This window comes from Microtus ochrogaster, chromosome 5 (genome assembly GCF_000317375.1).
Source record: "Microtus ochrogaster isolate Prairie Vole_2 chromosome 5, MicOch1.0, whole genome shotgun sequence".
Lineage (NCBI taxonomy): Eukaryota > Metazoa > Chordata > Mammalia > Rodentia > Cricetidae > Microtus > Microtus ochrogaster.
Genome location: NC_022012.1, coordinates 30,743,662 through 30,762,648, shown reverse-complemented (window position 1 = coordinate 30,762,648; position 18,987 = coordinate 30,743,662). Strand labels below are relative to the sequence as shown.

The window sequence follows — 18,987 nt, the reverse complement described above, 5'->3', positions numbered from 1 at the left end:
CTACCCCTTGACCCACTTATATGTTGAAGTCCTACCTCTCCGTATGACTGTATTTGGAGATGGGTCCTTTAATAAGGTAATTAAGGTTAAATGAAGTCATAAAGTTGGGGCTGAAATCCAATTGGAATGGGGCCTCTTAAGAGGAAGAGGCACAAGAGTTGTCTCTCTGTTGCATGGACACGGGAAAGGCCATGTGAGACACAGAGAGGAGGTGGCATCGGAAAGCCACGAAGATAAGCCTCCGCAGAAAGCAAAGCGCCCTTGAATTTGGACTTTCAGCTTCCAAAATGGTGAGAAAATAAGTGTCTATTGTTGAAACCATCTAGTTTGTGGTATTTTGTTACAGTAGCCTAGGCAGATCAATACAGATAGGTCCTAAATTTTCATTCATAGAATGATACAGGAAGGATTCAACTGGACCACTGTCTGAACACATCTGGAGCTAGAGGTACTCCCTGCTGTGGACTGCTCTTCTGAAGGACAAACAAAAACAGGTGGAAGGAAAAGAAGTCATGGATAATCTTAAGAACTCCAACATGCAGGTGTGTGTGTGCGTATGTGTGTGTGATGGATGGGACCTGTAGCAAACTGCTTGCTTTTACCATTGCGGCATTGAATTATGTGACAATTCGTGTATGGATGATGGGGAAGAAATTGCAACTTATACATTGTAAATCTGGAACAAACTCTACAAACTTAATTTCTATTCTAACTCTTCATGGACAGATCCAGGATTTAGATGTGGAACCTAGGAATTTGACATACTGATAAATGTTCATTAATTATTTGCTAGCTGGAATCTTGGATGGGTCTTTTACTGCCTTATATATTAAGTTTGTCTCCCTCTATGAGAATAAGTGGCTTGAGGAAGGGAGTTGTACTGTGGGCCTCTGTCTCGAAGCTACCCTTACCACTAGTAGGTAGAGGACAAACATTTCTTTTCAGCAATTATAAAAAGAATGGTTACATGTTAGATACCATTTTTAAGCCTTTGCGAGCTACAAGAACAGCCAAAGCAAGCTGAAGTGACTAAAAGTTCCAATGGTAAAGTATGAAAAGGGTATTAGTGGCAATCGTACTGTTTGAGAAGACTCCACAAGTCAATAGTTGATGCCCGTGGGTCTGCTGTCTTAGATGAGTTGGGCATCAGAACTGGGTTTTAGGAAATGAGGATTTGGATAAGTATGGATGGAGGGTATGTGGCTTTTGTCTATCGTATGCCCGTCAGCTAAATATTTACCTCCAGCCTAGTTCTCCCTCCGACTCTACTAGTTCTCATAACTCACCAGCAAACCCCCTCCAAAAGAGAGCAATCCCCTTTCCTGGAAGTCTTGGGCAAGGCCGAAGGGATAGCTCCTCTCCCGAACTATGCCTCAGGTTTCCCTCTGAGACTTTATGGCAGGCTGACCTCCAGTGTCTGGGTTAGTGAGTCTGGTGTTTCTGTACTACATAAAAAGGGCGAAAGGATTCATTATTATTATTTTATTATACAATGTGTAATATATAGTAGCGATTATGCTGTCAGCAGCCATAGTTTTTGGCCACAGATCAGAGGTTGGGGTGACATAAATCTACCTAGTGAAAGTCTTTGGGGGCATCTACAGAACCATGAGAGGATTCAATCCCATCTGTAGCAGCGCATCTCTAGGTGAGCAGTTGTCTCCCCGCCCCCCACAGGAACATTGCAGGTGAGTGTGGAGTCGCAGGCAGGACCTGGGAAAAGAGCACGTCTGGATGTGATGCAGTCTCCTTTAGCCTTGGGATCTAATAGCTCTCATTGTTGCCTGTGTCTGAGGCAGGGGAGGAGTGGCCCAGAGGCTTGAAATGGAGCAAAGGACAGGTTCCAACTTCTTGGGTCAGATCTTTTCCCTTTCAGCTTCCGTTGCTTCTATCAGGCACTTTGTCTCGGCTTCCATCCAGGCTTCCAACCTGGTGAGAGGGTTACAGGATCACCTGCTACCTGCCTGAGGCTGAAGCAGCTCCTCTGTTTGGGCAGAAGGGACCCTTTTCTCCTCTGTGTAGGAAAAGAGCCAGTCTGCATCCTGGGTGGATGAGCCTATACTTGGCACTTAGTAGGGTACTTGTCTTTGTTGACTAAATGGTAACATGCATGGTTGTCACCGGCTTGCTTTGGTCTTCCATTGCAGACGTGACTTAGGTGAAGAGTCTTTTCTGTGTCTGGAACAGATTAGGTCATCCCAGCAGGCCCAAGCTGAGACAGAGCTGCCCCTAACCTTACTGGGCCCCAGTTCCCAGGATACACTGGGATATACTTCTTTTAAAAAAGAAGCAGCAGTGGTTTCCAGGCGCTTGCCTGACATTTGCCCAGGGTTAAGCTTCTGATAAAGCCTCTCCCCTTCTTATCGCTCCCCCTCAACCATCCCATCATACTGTCACCCCCTGGATGAACCAAGCGCCCCAGGAAGCCCACAGCAGAAAAAAAAAGCTCTTGAGACCGGGGATAACTAACCATCTGAGCACCTTTGCTGGGGCCAAGGTAATGAGAATTATTCAAATGCAATCATAAAAACGAGGCCAGTCAGGCAGGAATGGGGTGGGGGTGTGATGGAGGGAACATTTCTTGCCAGTTTGAAGACTTCTGTTTTCTGGGTGTTCTCTTGAGGTCCAAAGACAATTTCTCCTCTTCTCAATCTCTTCAGCACCTGTTGTCTTGGAACTCTGCACCAGCTGATCGCTAAGAATGACATGGAGTAGGGGTGCGCCTGAATTTCTGGGGTCCACTGCGCTGCCTATCTCTGAGTGAGATCTGGAGGTTTCTTCCCCAGTGCGTGCTGCCTCTCGCCAGCAGCAAGCAGGCCCGCTTCTGCTGTCTGAGCCTATCCTCCAGTAGAGGGAGACACTCTAGCAGCTCCTCGCCTGGGAAGGACGGGGCTGGAAGTGGGTGGGGGCGATGGGGGGGTGAGAAAGGGGGAGTGGGGAGAGGGGAGGTGTGCGCGCGCGGGGGGGGGGGGGGGGGGGGGGGGAGTCCGGGGGGCGGGTCCCTGTGTCGCTGACGTCCCGAGCAGTGCTGGGAAGTATAGGCTGTGTTGTCACGCCGGTGTCAGTCTGATGAAGATTGGCATCAGGTAAGCTGTCATTCATTTCCATGTCAGAGACGCTTTTGCAGGCGGCGGCGGCGGCGGCGCAGCGGCGGCGGCTGCTGCTGCGGGCGGCTGCCTCAGAGCGCGTGTGTTTTATTCCAGTCCCCAAGCCAGAGTATTATTCATTGCGACAGGGCAAGGAGGAGAGAGGGAGAGAGGGAGGCAGCAGGGAGGAGAGAGGGAGGCAGCAGGGAGGAGGGAGGCAGAGAGCAGAGAGGGACGGCGGGAGCGTGCAGAGAGAAGCTGGGGAAGCGCCGGGAGAGCGCGGAGCGAAGCGGCGAGAGGGGAGGCGAGGCAGGGCGAGGAGGCGGCGAGAAGCGCGGGGCCCACCCGCTCCCGGACCCGGTCGGTGCGCAGCTCCGCAGCCGCCGCCTCGCCCCGCTCCGCTCCGCTCTGGCCCGGGCCGGGCGCGCATTGTCTGCGGGTACGAGCAGCAGGGCGGCGGACTCAGAGTGCAGTGGCCCGCGAGCCTGGAACGGGCGGGCCGGGAGCCGTGCGCCCGGAGCTTCCCGGGACTCGAGCCTAGGGACGAGCGCGTCCGCCTGAGTCCCGGCGCCGGCGGCTCCTGGCTGGGCGCTCGGCGGTGCTAGGCTGGGAACTGCGGGCCGGCTTCGGCTTCTCCTTTCCCGGGCTCTAGGAGTCCGGTGGCTGGCGCTTACTCGGTGTCACTAGCCAGGAGCTGCCTTCAAGTGGCTGGAAGCGGGAGCAGCCCTTGTCTGGACCAGCCGGGTGGCTGGAGTCAAGCGGCGGCGGTCGCGTCCTGAGAGGCCCGGGAAGGCAGGGAGAGTGGAGGTTTGCAGGAGTATCAGTAGAGGGGACAGGAGAACATGCGTGGGGGGGTCAGAGAAACCAGGACCCGAGGGGCGACGATCTGGGACTCTAGCCGGGAGTAGGGAGAGAATTTGTAGGGTCATTGGCTTTCTGCGTATTGTTGGGTCTTTGGGGCGGGGAGGGGAGGATTAGGGGCCCTTGAGAAGAACTAGGAGATGAATTCGTAAAAGGAGGGGAGGGTGGGCACGGAAATCGACCCGGAGCCGAAGGGGATGGGTCAGGGTCCTTAATGTGCCACATGAAGTTTCTGTTTCTTTTCAGTTAGGCGAGGGAGATCTGCTGGGCTCTCAAGCCGAGGAAGAAACGAGCGCAGTGGGCCGAGCTTTCTGGAGAGTCCTTCACAGGGCAGCCAGGGTTCCCGCGCGGGCGGGAGACCCGGGTTGGGATTGGGAGGGGGATGCGGATCAGCCCCAAAAGGAGGGCTGGGCTTTGGAGCAGGCTAGAGTTTGGGTTATAGGATCCAAGGTTGTTTTCAGAATTGGGACGGAAGGGTCGCTGTGTAGTTTACACGCCGGCAAAAGAGAAGGGCTGGAGGTAGGCGCTGGGCTCCCAGTTACATCTGACTCCTGAGTGGGTGACGTTTTTTAGGTCCGAAACACAGGATCACGACTCATTATTGGGGTTCAGGCTATTGGAATCTGGGGAGAACTGCGTGTATGGGTCCTGACAGCGTGAGGGAGGATAAGCTTAAACACAGGCAAGAAAAGTAGTTGATCCCAGCCGTGGTGAATGAGCCCTGAATGTTTGTTGCTTCTCCCCCAAAGCCAGTTTTGAGGAGGATAAGATTTGAGGTGCTCAGGGCTGGGTCCTAGGAGAAGGATCCCGGAAAGCAGACAAATCTAGGGAGATTCCGTGCGATGTGATCAGGTAGCCTCACCCAGCTCGGAGTGGATCCGAGGACCTGACCCTGCAGGCTCAGCCACTCTGCGGCCGCAGCATGGTGAGGTGATTGCTGGTGGTCCGCCGGTACAGCGGGCCGGGACGTGGGCAAGGGGACTGCTAGTAGCGAGGTGCCACTGGGGCTTGTAGAGTAGTGGCTGACTCCGAGGGAAAGATACTTCCGAACTCGGGAGCCCTGATGCGACTTGCTGCCTGTTCATCCCCCAAGCGGTGCTTGCTTCATCCTCCGCAATGTCGGAGAACGCACACGCCGGCCCATAGGTGCAAGGTTCTGCGCTAGGGGCAGGAGGAAGTTCGGGGTTCCTTACCCTTACACGTTTTCTTGGGACTTCTCCAGGATGTTGACTTTTGGGAATTCAAATGCTCATCGCCTGGTAAAATCCAAGTTAACAAGCTAAAGCAGATTTAACCGACACCCTCCCCCCAAACACACACACACCCAAATCTGTGAAATGATGGTGTTCAAAAGAAACACGGTTTTATCCCAATCTCCTGCTCCTTTGCCCTCTCACTCTGCCTTCTGACCTTCTTGAGGCCCCAGGACCTTAGTGCAAATGTGTGTGTGTGTGTGTGTGTGTGTGTGTGTGTGTGTGTGTGTAGGAGTGTAGAGGTGTTTCTCATTGCGGGATCATATCTCACACTAAAACTGCCTTCTCAAGGTTTGGGCCTAGCTCAACAGTGAGTGGAGTGTGAAGAGGTCCTGCAGCGGGGAAGAGCTGGGGGGGGGGTTGTGGGGGTTACACTCTGGTCATTTAGATAAAGAGTGGTTGAGTGATGGAGGGTGTGTGTGTGTGTGTGTGTGTGTGTGTGTGTGTGTGTGTGTGTGTTAGGGGTTTATTTCCTCCATGCACGCTTGCACCCTGAATTGAGAAAGCCAGTCAGCCCTTTGGGGCACTGAAGCCGCAGAACCCACGAATGGCCACCGCGGCCCGGGGCGCGGCAACAGCTATCGCGGCTGAGCTGTTGTTTTCCAGACTTGGAATTCCTGCGCGCTCTTCTCCAGCCGAGAGCTGAGCGGGGGAGGGAGCGCTGACCCTACCGAGACTCCCCGGTCACCGCCTCCCTTTTGTGAGAGCGAAAGGCATGAAAGCCTAGAGAAAGAGGAGCTGCAGGGAATGAGGGCCAGGGGGTTACTGGAGATGGGCCTAGCAACGACCACAGTAAAATGCCTCGTGCAAATCGCAGCGAAGTGTACCCAACTCGAGACTGGCTGTTTTATGATCCTTTCTAGGAGTTTACTGCTCTGTGCTTTTAAGCCTATAGATTGCTTTAAGTTAATGAAAGTGCTGCTTTCAAAAGAGCCTTTTTATTGTGCGGCAGCGACAAACCCAGTACCTCCCCTTTACTCTTCCAAAATGGGCCCATTTAGAAAGAGGGAGCTTGCTGGGGTTCCCACATGAACAGAGCTGGGGGGGGGGAGGACACTATGTGACAATGAGGATTAATAAAAGTCAGTGTCCACGTAATTCAGAAAGATGAGTTAACTTCTCGCCTGTCCAGTTTCGTCTGTACATCCTTCGGAGGCTACCTTTAAAAGGTTGTTCAGTGCCTCCCTGGTCACCCCCTCCCACACTGCCTAATTCAACCCAACGTGGGATTCAGGATTTCAACACGATTACCAATTCAGACTGTTACTAAAACATTTACTTGGGACCTGGGGGAGGGGCCTTGCCTTGCTGTTCAGTAAGATAGATGGGGTAAAGGGCTGGGAAACCCGAGGAAGAATAAGGCAGGCTGTTTTTCAGCGTGTTTTTTTTTTCTTTCCTTTTTCCCGCCTGCCTTTCAATCTATTTGGCACAGAAGGTGAGATGACAAGGATTTTGACTAACACAGAAACTGTAGTGGGGCCTGCCTGTGGCTTTGACCACATGTCATAACCATTTAAACTGTGGTTAGCTGTTCAAAGCTCAGAGCTTCTCCAAGCTGGGTTTCATTAACTCTACACCAGTTGCCTGGAAGTTCAGTAGCAATAAATTGCATAAACACATTTGAAGTAAGTTAGTGATGAAATAAGGAGAACTCCTGTCTTGTGAGTGGAGAATCCTAAATTCATGGCGTTCTAACTTAACTGGAAACATACTTCCTCTCTCTCGGCCTTAAAGTTTATAGGTGCACGGGAGTGTGTGTTATATTTCTCTGCCATGTCCATCTTCAACCCTGGGCTGTAACTCATTAGAGACCAAGGCAGGCCTAAGAAGCAGAAGGCTGGCTGTTAAAAGGGTCTCTATTAGCTCCATTTAGGAACTGAACCAGAGCGAGCGATCAACCTGATTACCTTGCCCTTCCTGAACTCATCGGGCAATATAAACTGCCACAGAGTTAGGACAAATTAGATTTTTAAATGTTAGAAGCTTAATAATACCGTGTTGTTAGCAATTGAAATTGTTTTTTTTTTTATTAAAGAAACAACCAATAAAATTTATAGGCTTCCAACATGTTGCAAAAATTCCTTGGTATTTATTTACACTACCACCCCACCTTTTCAGAAGTGCAACCTCCAATTTTGGACTTTTGTTCCTGATTTGCTTAATATGGAGCACATTTCAAAAAATTTAATTGGAGGCAAGTAAATGGTGCTGTTATGAATTTTCCTTTATCCTCTGCTGTGTTGCACTGGGGCTGCCACACTATAATATAAATGTGTGCATATATGCATATATGTATACACACCAACACATACACACACACACACACACACACACACACACACACATATATATAAATGTGTGATGCAATTGCTAGAGGTGACAGTATGTGAGTCAAAGTGTCTGGATCAAATAAAATACAGATTCTAGGATGGAGACAGTGGAAAGGGTGCCATCAAGGAAAGGCAGAAGAAGTGATATGGAAAATGAAATCATCATGAGTCTCCATGAGCCTCGAATCTAACCAATACACCACGCTTTGTGTGAGACCCTTCATATGAAACCCATGACTTATTGGAAATTGAATTATATTGAGAAGCAGAATTTAGAGGGAGGAGCTGCACTCACTGGGTTCTATCCAGACAGCATGCCCAGGATGGTCGCAATGGGGCTCTGCTAATTTAATTAAATCTAATACCTGGTGGGGAGGGAGGAAGACACGGAGGAAGCAGAGGATACTAATCAAGGCTGGCAGGTCAGCATGCTGAGCTAGTATTTGGGCTGGAATTTGAGGGCCTGGCTCTGTGGCTCCAGCGGGTCCCCCAGCTGCCAGGCTTTGGTTTCTTCATCTGTTGAGTGGAATGCAGCATGTGCTGTCCCTTGGTAGGTTGCAGTGAATGAAGGGTGGGCATGGGGCAAGTCCAAGGCTCGCTGCTGTAAAGACTAGAGAAGACAGCCACAGAGGCTTCCTAGCAGCAAGGTCATAGAACTCCCTCTCTTGCCTGGCTCTAGAACTTGTCTTCACAATGTTTCTAGACTTCTGTGAAGGAGTGTCTGGACTTCTGTGAAAGGGTGCAACTTCTGCCTAACTTTACATCTTTGAATCTGAAATCTGTTGTGATTTCATATACTGTTCACTTCGCCAAGAGAGGTTGTCAAGGCCGGACTGGGGAAATCAGCCTGGCTCTCCTCCAGTGGTTCCCTGGAATATCCTATCCTTTGTGCCTCCATTGGGCACAGAATCTGATTGACCAGAAATACAGTCTCTGCTTTTTTCATACAATAGGGGAATAAGGTCCCAGTCCTGAAGGGCTTGTGACATCTGGTCCTGCTGGGGTGTGAGGGAAGGATGGGTGCTGACCAAGAAGAAGCCATAGCCCGGAGCTCACTTAACAGTCTCCATTCTGGCAGATCAAAGCAGATTCTAGGTGAGAAAGTCCCAGAAGTTACACCATCACTTCTCCAAAAGCTGTGCTTGCTGTAGATGCCTTCAGCTCCAGCGCAGGAGTTTGAAACTCAGTGAGCACTGTAATTCACTCACACTGATACTGGGGCACTGATACTGGCTCCAGCAGAATGAGTGTTTCTTCTTTAAATCTCCCCTACTCTGCTGGGGATTCCTAGGGGGTAAGCCTTTCTGCCCAACACAAACCCTTTCCAACTGGGCAGGTTGCAGGTCACATTTTGATTAGGGGTGGGTGAGATTGAGGATAGAGGCAGAAGCTGGCATAGTTAGACAGCTGGGTCTTCCTCCCAGAACTCTTCTAGAACCCTTAGGCACGAGGAAACACCAAGCCCTGGGACACCCCAGTTCATAGTGCTGCATGGAACTTGGAAAGAGCTTGATGCAAATGGGGGATATGTTTGGCTTGGACACCTATCCCTAGGTCTTCCTTGCCTGCCTGGGTCTCTAATTACAAGAAGGAGCGTCGCCGTTAAGACCTATCTCACTAAAAACACACCCCCATGTGTAAGAAGAAACCCTAAACCAGGCAGGATATTTTAAAACTGAAGCAATGAAGATTAGATTAAGTCTCCACCGAACAGCCTGGTTCTCATATTATTTTTGGCTGGAATGTGGAGAAAAACAGCTGGCCCTGGGGCCCCAGGCAGACTCTGGAGGCTTCAGACAGTGTTGGAGGGGTACACTAGGGGGGTAGTGTAACTGTTCTCTGCGTGGTAGGACTGTGGCCAGTTTCTGTCCAGCTCGTTTTAGGGGAACAAAGGGGGAGGTTGTGCTGGGAGAAGGGCAGATGCAGATGGGCCAGGAAGGGGGTCACAGAAGGTGTAAGTCACAGAGTATCAGGCAGTCTTTCAATTCCCCCCACTTCATGAAGAACTAGTCATTGTGTTAGTGTATGCCCACTCTCAGATTTGGCAATCCAGCTGTTCTTTACTTGGTCTTTGAAGGAGTCTTCATGTGCTTGGTCTGATTTGGGTGGATAGAGAGAACAGGTAGCTGTCCAGATGTCAGGCATCACAAACACTTGTCCTGCCTTGCACAGAACTTACAGTGCCATTGGTGTCCTGGGACAGTCCTAGGCATTGATGACGACAAAGACAAACCACTGGAGCCTGGCCTGAGGGCCCTACGGAGGCAAGGACACGGGCCCCAGCATAGATGGTGTATTTAGAGTCTCACTCTGTGTTACTTGTATGGGTTACAGGCTGGCTAAGATCACTGATTCTGTTTCCTCACCTGTAACCCGCGGGATAACGGAGCACAGCTGGTAAGGTGGAGGAGAGACTGTGTATCACCCGGGACTATGCCAGCCACAGAAGAAAGCGTTTCAACTCTGGCTCTCTCCACACTCTTCACAGCTTTTTGAGACAGGAACCAATAATAGGTGGCTCTTTCAGCTTCCTCCTTTTTTAAAAACAAAAAACAAAAAAAAAACATTTTTTTTCTGGGACAAGGCATGGGGTCCCTTGGATCAGCATGGAGAATTTAGCAGGTTGGTTGGAGGCTGAAGAGAAAAATAGATGCCCAACCCCCAGGGCAGCTGGGAGTCTGGGAGACACAAACCCAGGAGGGAGAGAATACAGACGTGGGAGAGAAAAGGTGCCCACCTGTTGTTAACCAGAGGAGGCAGGAGAAGCATGGGCCTGGAAGAGTGGCCACAACCAGCTCCTTTCCTGAGGACACAAACACGGAGAAGGAGCTCTCCTCAGTTGGGTGGGGAGGGCTGGAGGGGGAGGGGCGAAACCTGACACTCCCCAGGTCACTGTGCTCTGGGCTCTCAGCTAGACTGTCAGGGTGACTGAGGGTAGGGTGGAGCGGGACAGCTTGGATTAGAAAAAATTACTCAGTCCTTCTGTCTGTTCCAGGTGGCCAAAAGTGCCTGTTTCTTTCTACACACGGTGGATTCTGAGGCAACTTTTTGGTGTAGACTTCTCAGTGGAGGCAGTGCCGCTGAATGAGTTAGTGTGTGAAGTCCATGCCCTCCTTAGAACCCAAGTGGAAGAAGCAGAGACCCTAGGCCCAGCCCTCCCCCTTTCCATGCTTTGGACCCTTCATGGGAACAGTCAGTGTGTTAGGACGGTCGAGAGAACAGGGGCCACAGGCAGTGGACTCCACTTTAGACCCGGCTAGTGACTGACTGTGTGACATTTGACAGGTGACTTTCCCTCTCTGAATGTTAGTTAGTACTGTCAGGCAACCAACCAGGAGCTTTGACTGGCTCTGAGTGTCTCCTTCAGCTCCAAGTTCCCTGACTATGTTTCCTCCCATGTGGATCCCTTCATGAATGGGAGATCGCTGAGACAGCGACCACAGCACAAACCCCAGTGAGGAATCCTGACAATACACAACAACCAGAGAAGCACAGGCCCTGGAGAACCAAGGGTCGTGTGCACAGAGGCTTGGTGCTGATGCTCCCAGTGGCCTTCCTGGGACCCATGGGAGTAGCTTATTCAGTGTGAAGCACCATCATTAGAAGCTGCAGAAGGCAGCATACTGGGAGAAAGAGTCACTGGCATTGGTGTTTGTATCTGCAGTCTGACCCTGATTCTACTGCCACTAAACTGTGTGTCTTTGGGTACATCCTTTAACCCCTCTGAGCCTCAGTGTTTTTATGCATAGGGTAAAGATACTATGACTGCCAGGCATAGGAGGACTGTGGAAACTCTAGGAAAAACTTTGCAGCTGTGGCGCATTGCTTGCTGTCAATGGTACTTTCCTCTTTCAGAAAATACATTCCCGGCGGGGCAGTGGTGGAGCGTGCCTTTAATCCTAGCACTAAGACAGAGAGAGACAGGTGGATCTCTGTGAGTTCAAGGCCAGCCTAGTCTACCGAGCAAGTTCCAGGACAGGCTTCAAAGCTACACAGAGAAACCTTGTCTCAGAAAACAAAACAAAACAAAAACAAACAAACAAAAAAAAAACAGAAAGAAAGAGAAAGAAAGGAAGAAAGAAAGAAAGAAAAGAAAATACATTCCCTGGGCAGGAGAGATGGTTCAGAGGTTGAGAGACAGCACTGACTGCTCTTCCAGAGGACCTAGATTAATTTCCCAGCACCCACGTGGTAGATCACAACTCTCTGTAACTCCAAGATCTGACACCCTCACATAGTCATACAAGCAGGCAAAACAGGAATGCACATAAAATAAATATAAAAATAGAAAGAGAGGAAAGAGAAAGAGGAAGGAAGAAGGAATAAAAGAAAGAAAAAGAAAATACATACCCATTTGATCCTCTGATCTTTCTGAAGCAGGCCAAAGGATACCATTAAGTCATCTTACAGACTTACAGGAGAAACTGAAGTTGTGGTGGCCTATCTGTGATGGGACATCCTTTAAGATGGCCCAGGTCTCTCTGACTGCCTCTGTCCTTTTCCTTTGTGGGGACTCAGCCCCTTTCTGAGTTCCTGCAGCGCTTAGCCAGACTTTACCTGTGTTTCTCCTGAGAATTTTTTTAAAAACAGAAACCCTGCTCAATTCACCTCCCCCATCACCAGCCTTTTGTCTCACAAATACTGAGTAGAGCTATTGGCTGTCATGGAAGCCAAAACCTATAAGATAGAATTAAAAAAAAAAAAAAAAAACTCTCCTAAACCCTCAGACCAGGCAGGGTTAGGCTAAAGGCAAAGCTGGCTAGGGTGTGCGTGAGTGTGCGCACGCGCGTGCGTGCGTGCATGCATGTGCGTGTGTGTGTGTGTGTGTGTGTGTGTGTGTAAATAAAAAGCCCTTGGGGGCTCAGTACTAGATCCTCAGGTGACCTGCCTGACAGACATCAGTCCCGCGAAAGGCAGCTAGCTGGCTCATAGTGGGGTCTAATTCCTTACTGGGTGTGGGTTTCCTCCTTTCCATGCTGGTCCAGTGTGCAGAGCAAAGGGCAGAGAAGTGTCCCCATGCTTTCTCTAGTGCTGCTGAGCATGGCTTTTTCTGCCCTGGTCTGAGATCCCCAGGCTTTCTCCCCTCTGGAAGTTGCTCCTGCCTCCTCCTGCATTCTGAATGTAGCTCTAAGCCCAAGAGTTGGGAGAGACAAAGCCACAGAACCACGCTGTGGGCTTAGGATGCATGATAATGGCTTATTTTCACTTCTGTGTCCTCCCTGAGGCACCACTGGTCACTTAACAGATGTGGCCTGAGCCTACTCTCCATGGAGACACAGCAGTGAGCTGTGTGGGCCTCACTTCCCCAGCCAGATTAACACACTAACTGGGAGCAAGCGCGTGACTTCACAGTCTCTTAGACTCTCGGGGCGTAAGCACGATCCTTTTGCAGGAAAAGGAAGTTAAATAGATAGTCTTCCAGGTTTTTCTGGGTCTGCTATTAAAGGAGGATGAGGATGTTGTCGATTACCGAGGCTGCACTGTGTCCACTGGCCTATCAAACACCACGCTTTTTGTTGATGATTGTGAGATGCCCAAGGACATTCAGTTTGTGAGTCTGGCCGCCTTCAGTTCGGTAGAAGATGGGAAGGCACGCACTTGTTTGGCTATAGGGAATTGGGAGAGCACCTATGGAAGGTTCTGCTGAGCTCTCCAGTGTTGGGGAAGATATGCAGAAGCAGGTGTGAGAGCTAGGTGGTGTGGGAGCTGGAGGCTGCTGCTCCTGTCATTCCAGGCAGTGTGGAGGGGACACTTCTGGTGGCTCCTCCCTGGCTTGGCACCTGTCAGTGTTGGAAGAGTGCAGCTTCCCCAGATCAATGGAGCTTTTTCCCAGTGTTGTGAGTGCCCAGCCTCTGCCTGGGAGTACTCATTCACTGAGCTATCCTCAGAGACCCAAGAAGGAATGTGAAACTTAGAGCAGACTGGAGAATTGGTCCAAGACCCAGCAGATTGTATATGATTCGTCTCCAGTGTGTGGGCCCAGTTAGTTTTGCTGCTTGTGGTCAGAAGCTGTGGGGCACAAAGCTGGCTTCCTCTATCTCCTTTCCCACCCAGGGTGGTGTGCTCACAGGGGTCCTCACCCACACTGTAGGGTGAGGTACAGAGCACCTCACTTGCATACTGTGCAGTGAGCTCTAGAGTACCCAGGATGGCATGCTCACAGGATCCTCATGCACAATGCAGGGTGCAGGGTGAGTTCTCCAGCTCTGGCTGGGATAGGATCAGAGTGATAGATAGGAAAGTGATGGATGCCAATAGTGAAGAAGCCAACAACCCAGGCTGGAGCTGCTGGCCCAGCCATGTGCTCACTGTGTGACAATGAAAACTGGCTTCCTTTTCCTTGTCAGTCAACTAGTGGGTGATGGTACTTCCCCACAAGGCTGTGGGGAAGATCATGAAAGTTAACGTATGTGAATGTGTTATACATGCTGTATAAACATAAGTAACAGCGCCTACACAGTGCCTCCCATAGAATATGGGGCGGGGGGAAAAACTGGTTGGCACAGACTATATGTTTCTTATTAGTTTGAAGCAGAGCGTACACACACAAGTACACGCTCCCCTCGTGCCGGCTCGCAGAGTGATGACAACCGTGTTGACATGATTGAAAGCTGGCAGAACGGCTTTTCACGGCTGCCCCACTACTGGCACGAGAATGGTCCCCTCGGGGATTCCGGAGCACCTGGAAGTTTTTCAGACCAGCTCAGAGTCACCCGGGCAGAACTGTATGCCTACTAAGTGCCTGCACACTCTCCTTAAGCATGCTCCGTGTACTCCGCCAGGTCCCTCAGCCGGAAATGGGCCTCGGTTTCTTCCTGGCTGGCATCGTTTATTCGGTAGATTTTTACTGCGCACCTTGCTCAGGTATGGAGTGCACAGCCATGAACTAGAGCTGGACTTCTCATTCATAAGGCTTTCTGGAGAGGAAGACATTTAGGCTCAGTAGGAAAATCAAAACCATAAAGAGAGTCACAAAAGTCCAGGAAGTTGCGGGAACACAGGCAAAGCTCAGCCTACACTGAGGGCCTTGTAGGGTGGAGTCAAGGCATGAAGGAGGAGGTGCAGAGAGTTAGGGGAGGCCTAGGACCAGAATCCTAGACACTCTGGTCTGGCCTTAGGCTGTTTCTCTACCGAGGTCTCTTTCCCTGCGCCTTCCTGCCGTGGTTCTTTTCCCCTCCCAGATGGAGACTAATGCAAGGTGAGAGATAGCTGCCTCTGCCAGAAGTGTGCTACGGGCCTCTGCTCCTGCCTGAGCCCTGTCTCGGCAGCGTCACAGGCAGGGTAGTGGATGTCTGACTTCCCAAAGCATCCGCCCCTCCAGGGCCGAGCTGTCAGAAGCTGCCTTTGCACAATGCAGGCCCCACCCCCATCCTTGTTGCAGCCTCAGTTGGATCCTGAGCGCACTGGGTACCCGACATTGTCACACTCAGAACACTCAGATCCAGTCTGATTTCATGGACAGTCACTGTGAAGTGGCGGCAGTGACCCAGCCCACCCCACTCCACACCAGCCACAGAAGGGCTGTACTTACTCTTTCTGCTGACTGCAGAACTTGGAACCAGGGAGAGCAGGTCAGACCACAGACACTGGTGCTGTAGCGGGGGAAACCTGCTTACCCCCTGAGCCTCTGTCCTCTGGCCAGTGAGATGTGATGGTAATTCTCAACTCAGGTGTCATCAACAGTCATGAAATGGCACAAGGCAAGGGCTCACTAGCCCCATCCGTGCTTCATTCTCAGTTTTGGTCATACCCATAGCGCCCCAATTTTGTGCCTCTTCTGTTCCCACTGTCCATGGGCATACCTTCATTTTTTCACGATTTCATGTAATTACTCTCTGGATATTTTTGGGTGCCTGGAGTGTATTCTCAGTGGTGTTTTAGTGCCTGGGCTAGAGAGGTCAGCATCAATCAATGTAGTCTGCGTCGCAATGTTAAAAAGCCATGTTTTTTTCGTTACTTTTCTGTCGTTGTGATAACACACCATGACTGTGGTAACTTATAAAATGAAAGGTTTAATTTGGAGGGTTAGGATCCATGGCCAGTATGGCAGGGAGCATGGCAGCAAGCAGGCAGGAATAATAGCAAAGAGAGCAGTGACTGAGAACTCACATCTTGAGACATAAGTTGGAAGCAGAAAGAGTCACTTGGAATAGTGTAAGTCTTTCGAAACCTTAAAGCCTGCTCCCAGTGACACACCTCCTAAGCCTTCCTCAACAGTTCCACCAACTAAGGACCAAGTAAAGCATTCAAATATATGAGCCTATGGGGGCCCTTCTCATTCAAACCATCACACCAGATGTGGTGGCACATCTGTAACTTCATCACTGAGGGAGCAGAGATAGGCAGCTCTTTGGGGCTCACTGGTCAACCAGACTAGCTAAAACAGTGAGATCCAGGCCCACTGAGAGACCCTGGCTCAAAATAGAAGATGGGGAGTGGGGAGAGAGAGAGAGAGAAAGAGAGAGAGAGAGAGAGAGAGAGAGAGAGAGAGAGAGGAAGGGGAGGGAGGTGGGGAGGAAAGGAGGGAAAGAGTGAGGGAGGAAGGGAGAGAGGCAGGCAGGGAGGGAGGGAGGGAGGGAGGGGGAGAAAGCGTGATCTGGGGAATGGGGAATGGCAGCTCAGTCCTGCAATCTCAGAACTTGGGAGATGAAGACTCAGGAGTTCAGGGTCAGTTAGCCTGGGTTTCATGAGCTATTGTCTTAAAGCAACAAAAAGCCAAAACTAGTCAACCAACCAAAACCAACAGAAACCCCACACAAACACAAGACTCTAAGTATAACTTGAGTTTCCGGAGCCCCTCAAGGATGGGGTTAGTGACCAGGAAGACGCCATAAGGCATGGGGACCCACAGGGAGATGGGATATGACAGTAAAGATGGATGGGGGTTGTGTTTTAGGCAGAGGACAGTGGGTCCAAAGGCCCTGGGGGAGGAGGAAGAGGTGGAAAGCAGCTGGGGGTTGGGAAGAGGCAGGTCAGGAAGATCAAAGGGGTAGGGTTGAGAGGGGAGACCTTGGCAGCTTCAGGAGAGGTAGCAGAGTCCAGTCTGAGGATTTGAAGTAGTGACCAGGCTCAGCACCGGCACCGGCCTGGGCAGGGAAGGCGACGGTGTCTACTACCTGGGTTTATCTTTCCAGATGGAATCAATCCAGCAAAATCTACAGTTGGCTTGTTGGTTCACAGTGGAAGGAGGGGGCTCACAGTGAACACGTGCACCAAATATTTGGCCTTCACATGTACAAGCAGTGTCATTTATGAGCATAGAGGGCTCAAGCTTCATAACTGAAAGGGAGGCAAAGGCTTGACTTCCGTGTCATGCCTCAGTCTCACTCCCTTCCCCACACTCATGTCACTGCCTCCATCTTGTCTACCCTAACCTCCTCGGTCTTTGTTGCAGCTGGAACAAGTCACACATGTTCCTGCCTTGGGGCCTCCATGCATGCTGTTCCAGCAGTCTGAATACCCTTCCCCTATATACCTGTGTGGTCAACACTATGCTTTTGCTAGGCTTGCACCCAAATGCTGTTCTATAATATGCTCTTCCCTAAAGACTCTAGCCAAACAGGAATCTCTTTCTTCCATTCCCTGGCATGCCCTTAAACCCCAAACTCAGCATCTTGCGCTGACTTTCAGGGCCTGCATCACCATGCCTGGTTTATGCAGTGCTGGGGAACAAACCCAGGGCCATATCCATGCAACACAGTTGCTCCTGTCTTTGAACTACACCCCAGCGCTCGCGCTCTCTCCCCCTCCCTCCCTCCCTCTCTCTCTCTCTCTCTCTCTCTCTCTCTCTCTCTCTCTCTCTCTCTCCTCTCTGTTGGAATCCAGAAGAGTACATAGCTGTAGTAAAATTTCAAGCAATGTTTATGAATGAATGAATGAATTTATGAATGGAACTGGTTGTTGTGTTAGGGTTCAAGGATTTTTATTTTTTAAACTATGTTCTGAAATGAACTCATGACCTATCAGAACTGGAAGAGGCACTAAGTCTCTAGTCTTTGAGCAACTCTCCCATTTAACAGCTGAGCAAAGTGAGGTCCAGAGAGGTTAAAGAGCTTGTGAAAGGCCAAGCAGCACAGCTCATGAGCACAAGGCTCACACAGACTTTGCTGTGGACTCTCCTCACAATGGGTTGCCTTTGCAGCTCCTGGGAATGAGGGTCGGCTGTGCTGATGCTGGCTTCCTTGATTCTCCTCCCCAGTCATGTCACCTCACGGCCTCACTGGCCATTGCTTCATCCCAGGGGCTCTGGTGCCACTGCTTATGTTTCCTGTGAGATACTTGGGAGCCATCTTTGGTAATGCTGGGAATGGCTGCTGTTGGTAACCAGCACAGACATGCTTAGCTCCCTAGTACCGTGAAGTAAAATGAATGAACCATCAGTGTCTCCGGTCAGCCCACAGAGAATGATGACTCGGTCTGCCTTGGCATCCTTGGCCAATGCTGGTTGGTCACCTGATCAGTTGTCAGGATGAGGTGATGGCAAGGGATTGGGGGTTCATTGCCCTCTTCTCAGATTTCACCTCTCGGTGACAACAGAAGTCAGTGGAAGAAAATAGATCAGTGTTCCAGTCCCTGTCTATGTATGTGGTCAGCTTGACTTTGGCCAAGTGCCTTAGCTCACATGTCTGCGTCCTTCCTCACTATACAAATGTGGGCCGAGATAATTGTACCATGGTACTGTTTAAGAATACACATGCCCCGAGGCAGGTGAATGCCTGGTACCTGCTGGGTGTTACATGTAACAAATTGAACTATAGGAATATTGCTTTGATTCACAATGTGGGGTCTAGGCAGGAAGAAGTAACACCCTCATTGTCAGAGAACTCAGAGTGAGGATGCAGCTTCTAGCTTCTCTATGGCCTTTGTCCTGCTTCCTGCCTATGACCTGGCCTGACAGAAGAGCAGGAACTAAGGAGGAACACTTAGAATTTTTTTTTGTGTGTGTGTGTGGGGGGGGGGGGGGTTGAGAGAGAGAGAAAGAGAGAGAGAGAGAGAGAGAGAGAAAGAGAGAGATCAAAGTAGGTATTACTGCCCCTGCCACAGGGACTCCTGGGGCCTTAAGTGGGGATTTTTCCCTTTGGCTTTCTGGAAGATAGAAGGGTTCCTTGCTGTTTGGAATCCACTGAGCTAGTAGGGGGACAGTTGGGGAGGGGCGCTCTAGTTTCAGTTAGGTTCCCTGGGGTGAGGACTTGAGGTCTGGGGAGGACCTGGTTCAGCTAAGGCTCCAATGGCAGCCAGCATCCTGGGTGCTAGGCTCACAGTCTGGAGAGGTCCTTCAAGTCCCAAGGAACACAGCTCATGGTGGCTGTGTGTTCAACCAAACAGTTTCCTGACAGGAGACTCTCTTTTTTTTTTTTTTTAAAGATTTATTTATTTATTATGTATACAGTATTGTCAGTATTCTGTTTGCATGTGTGCCTACAGGCCAGAAGAGGGCACCAGATCTTCTTACGGATG

General features: G+C 50.5%; 1 protein-coding gene across 5 annotated transcripts in view; it reads left to right on the top strand.

Moving 5' to 3' along the window:
* The first annotated feature begins 3,022 nt into the window (after positions 1-3,022).
* The window catches only part of Pknox2 (PBX/knotted 1 homeobox 2), a 268,228-nt gene continuing 252,263 nt past the window's right edge, over positions 3,023-18,987 (top strand). For 3 of the 5 annotated variants that reach the window (XM_026779163.1, XM_026779165.1, XM_013346330.2), the window contains exon 1: positions 3,023-3,086. The gene's annotated coding sequence lies outside the window, so the exon portion shown is untranslated. Of the gene's footprint in view, positions 3,087-3,334; positions 3,526-18,987 lie in introns of those variants that run through there. The other 2 variants (XM_026779164.1, XM_026779162.1) reach the window with 1 other exon arrangement.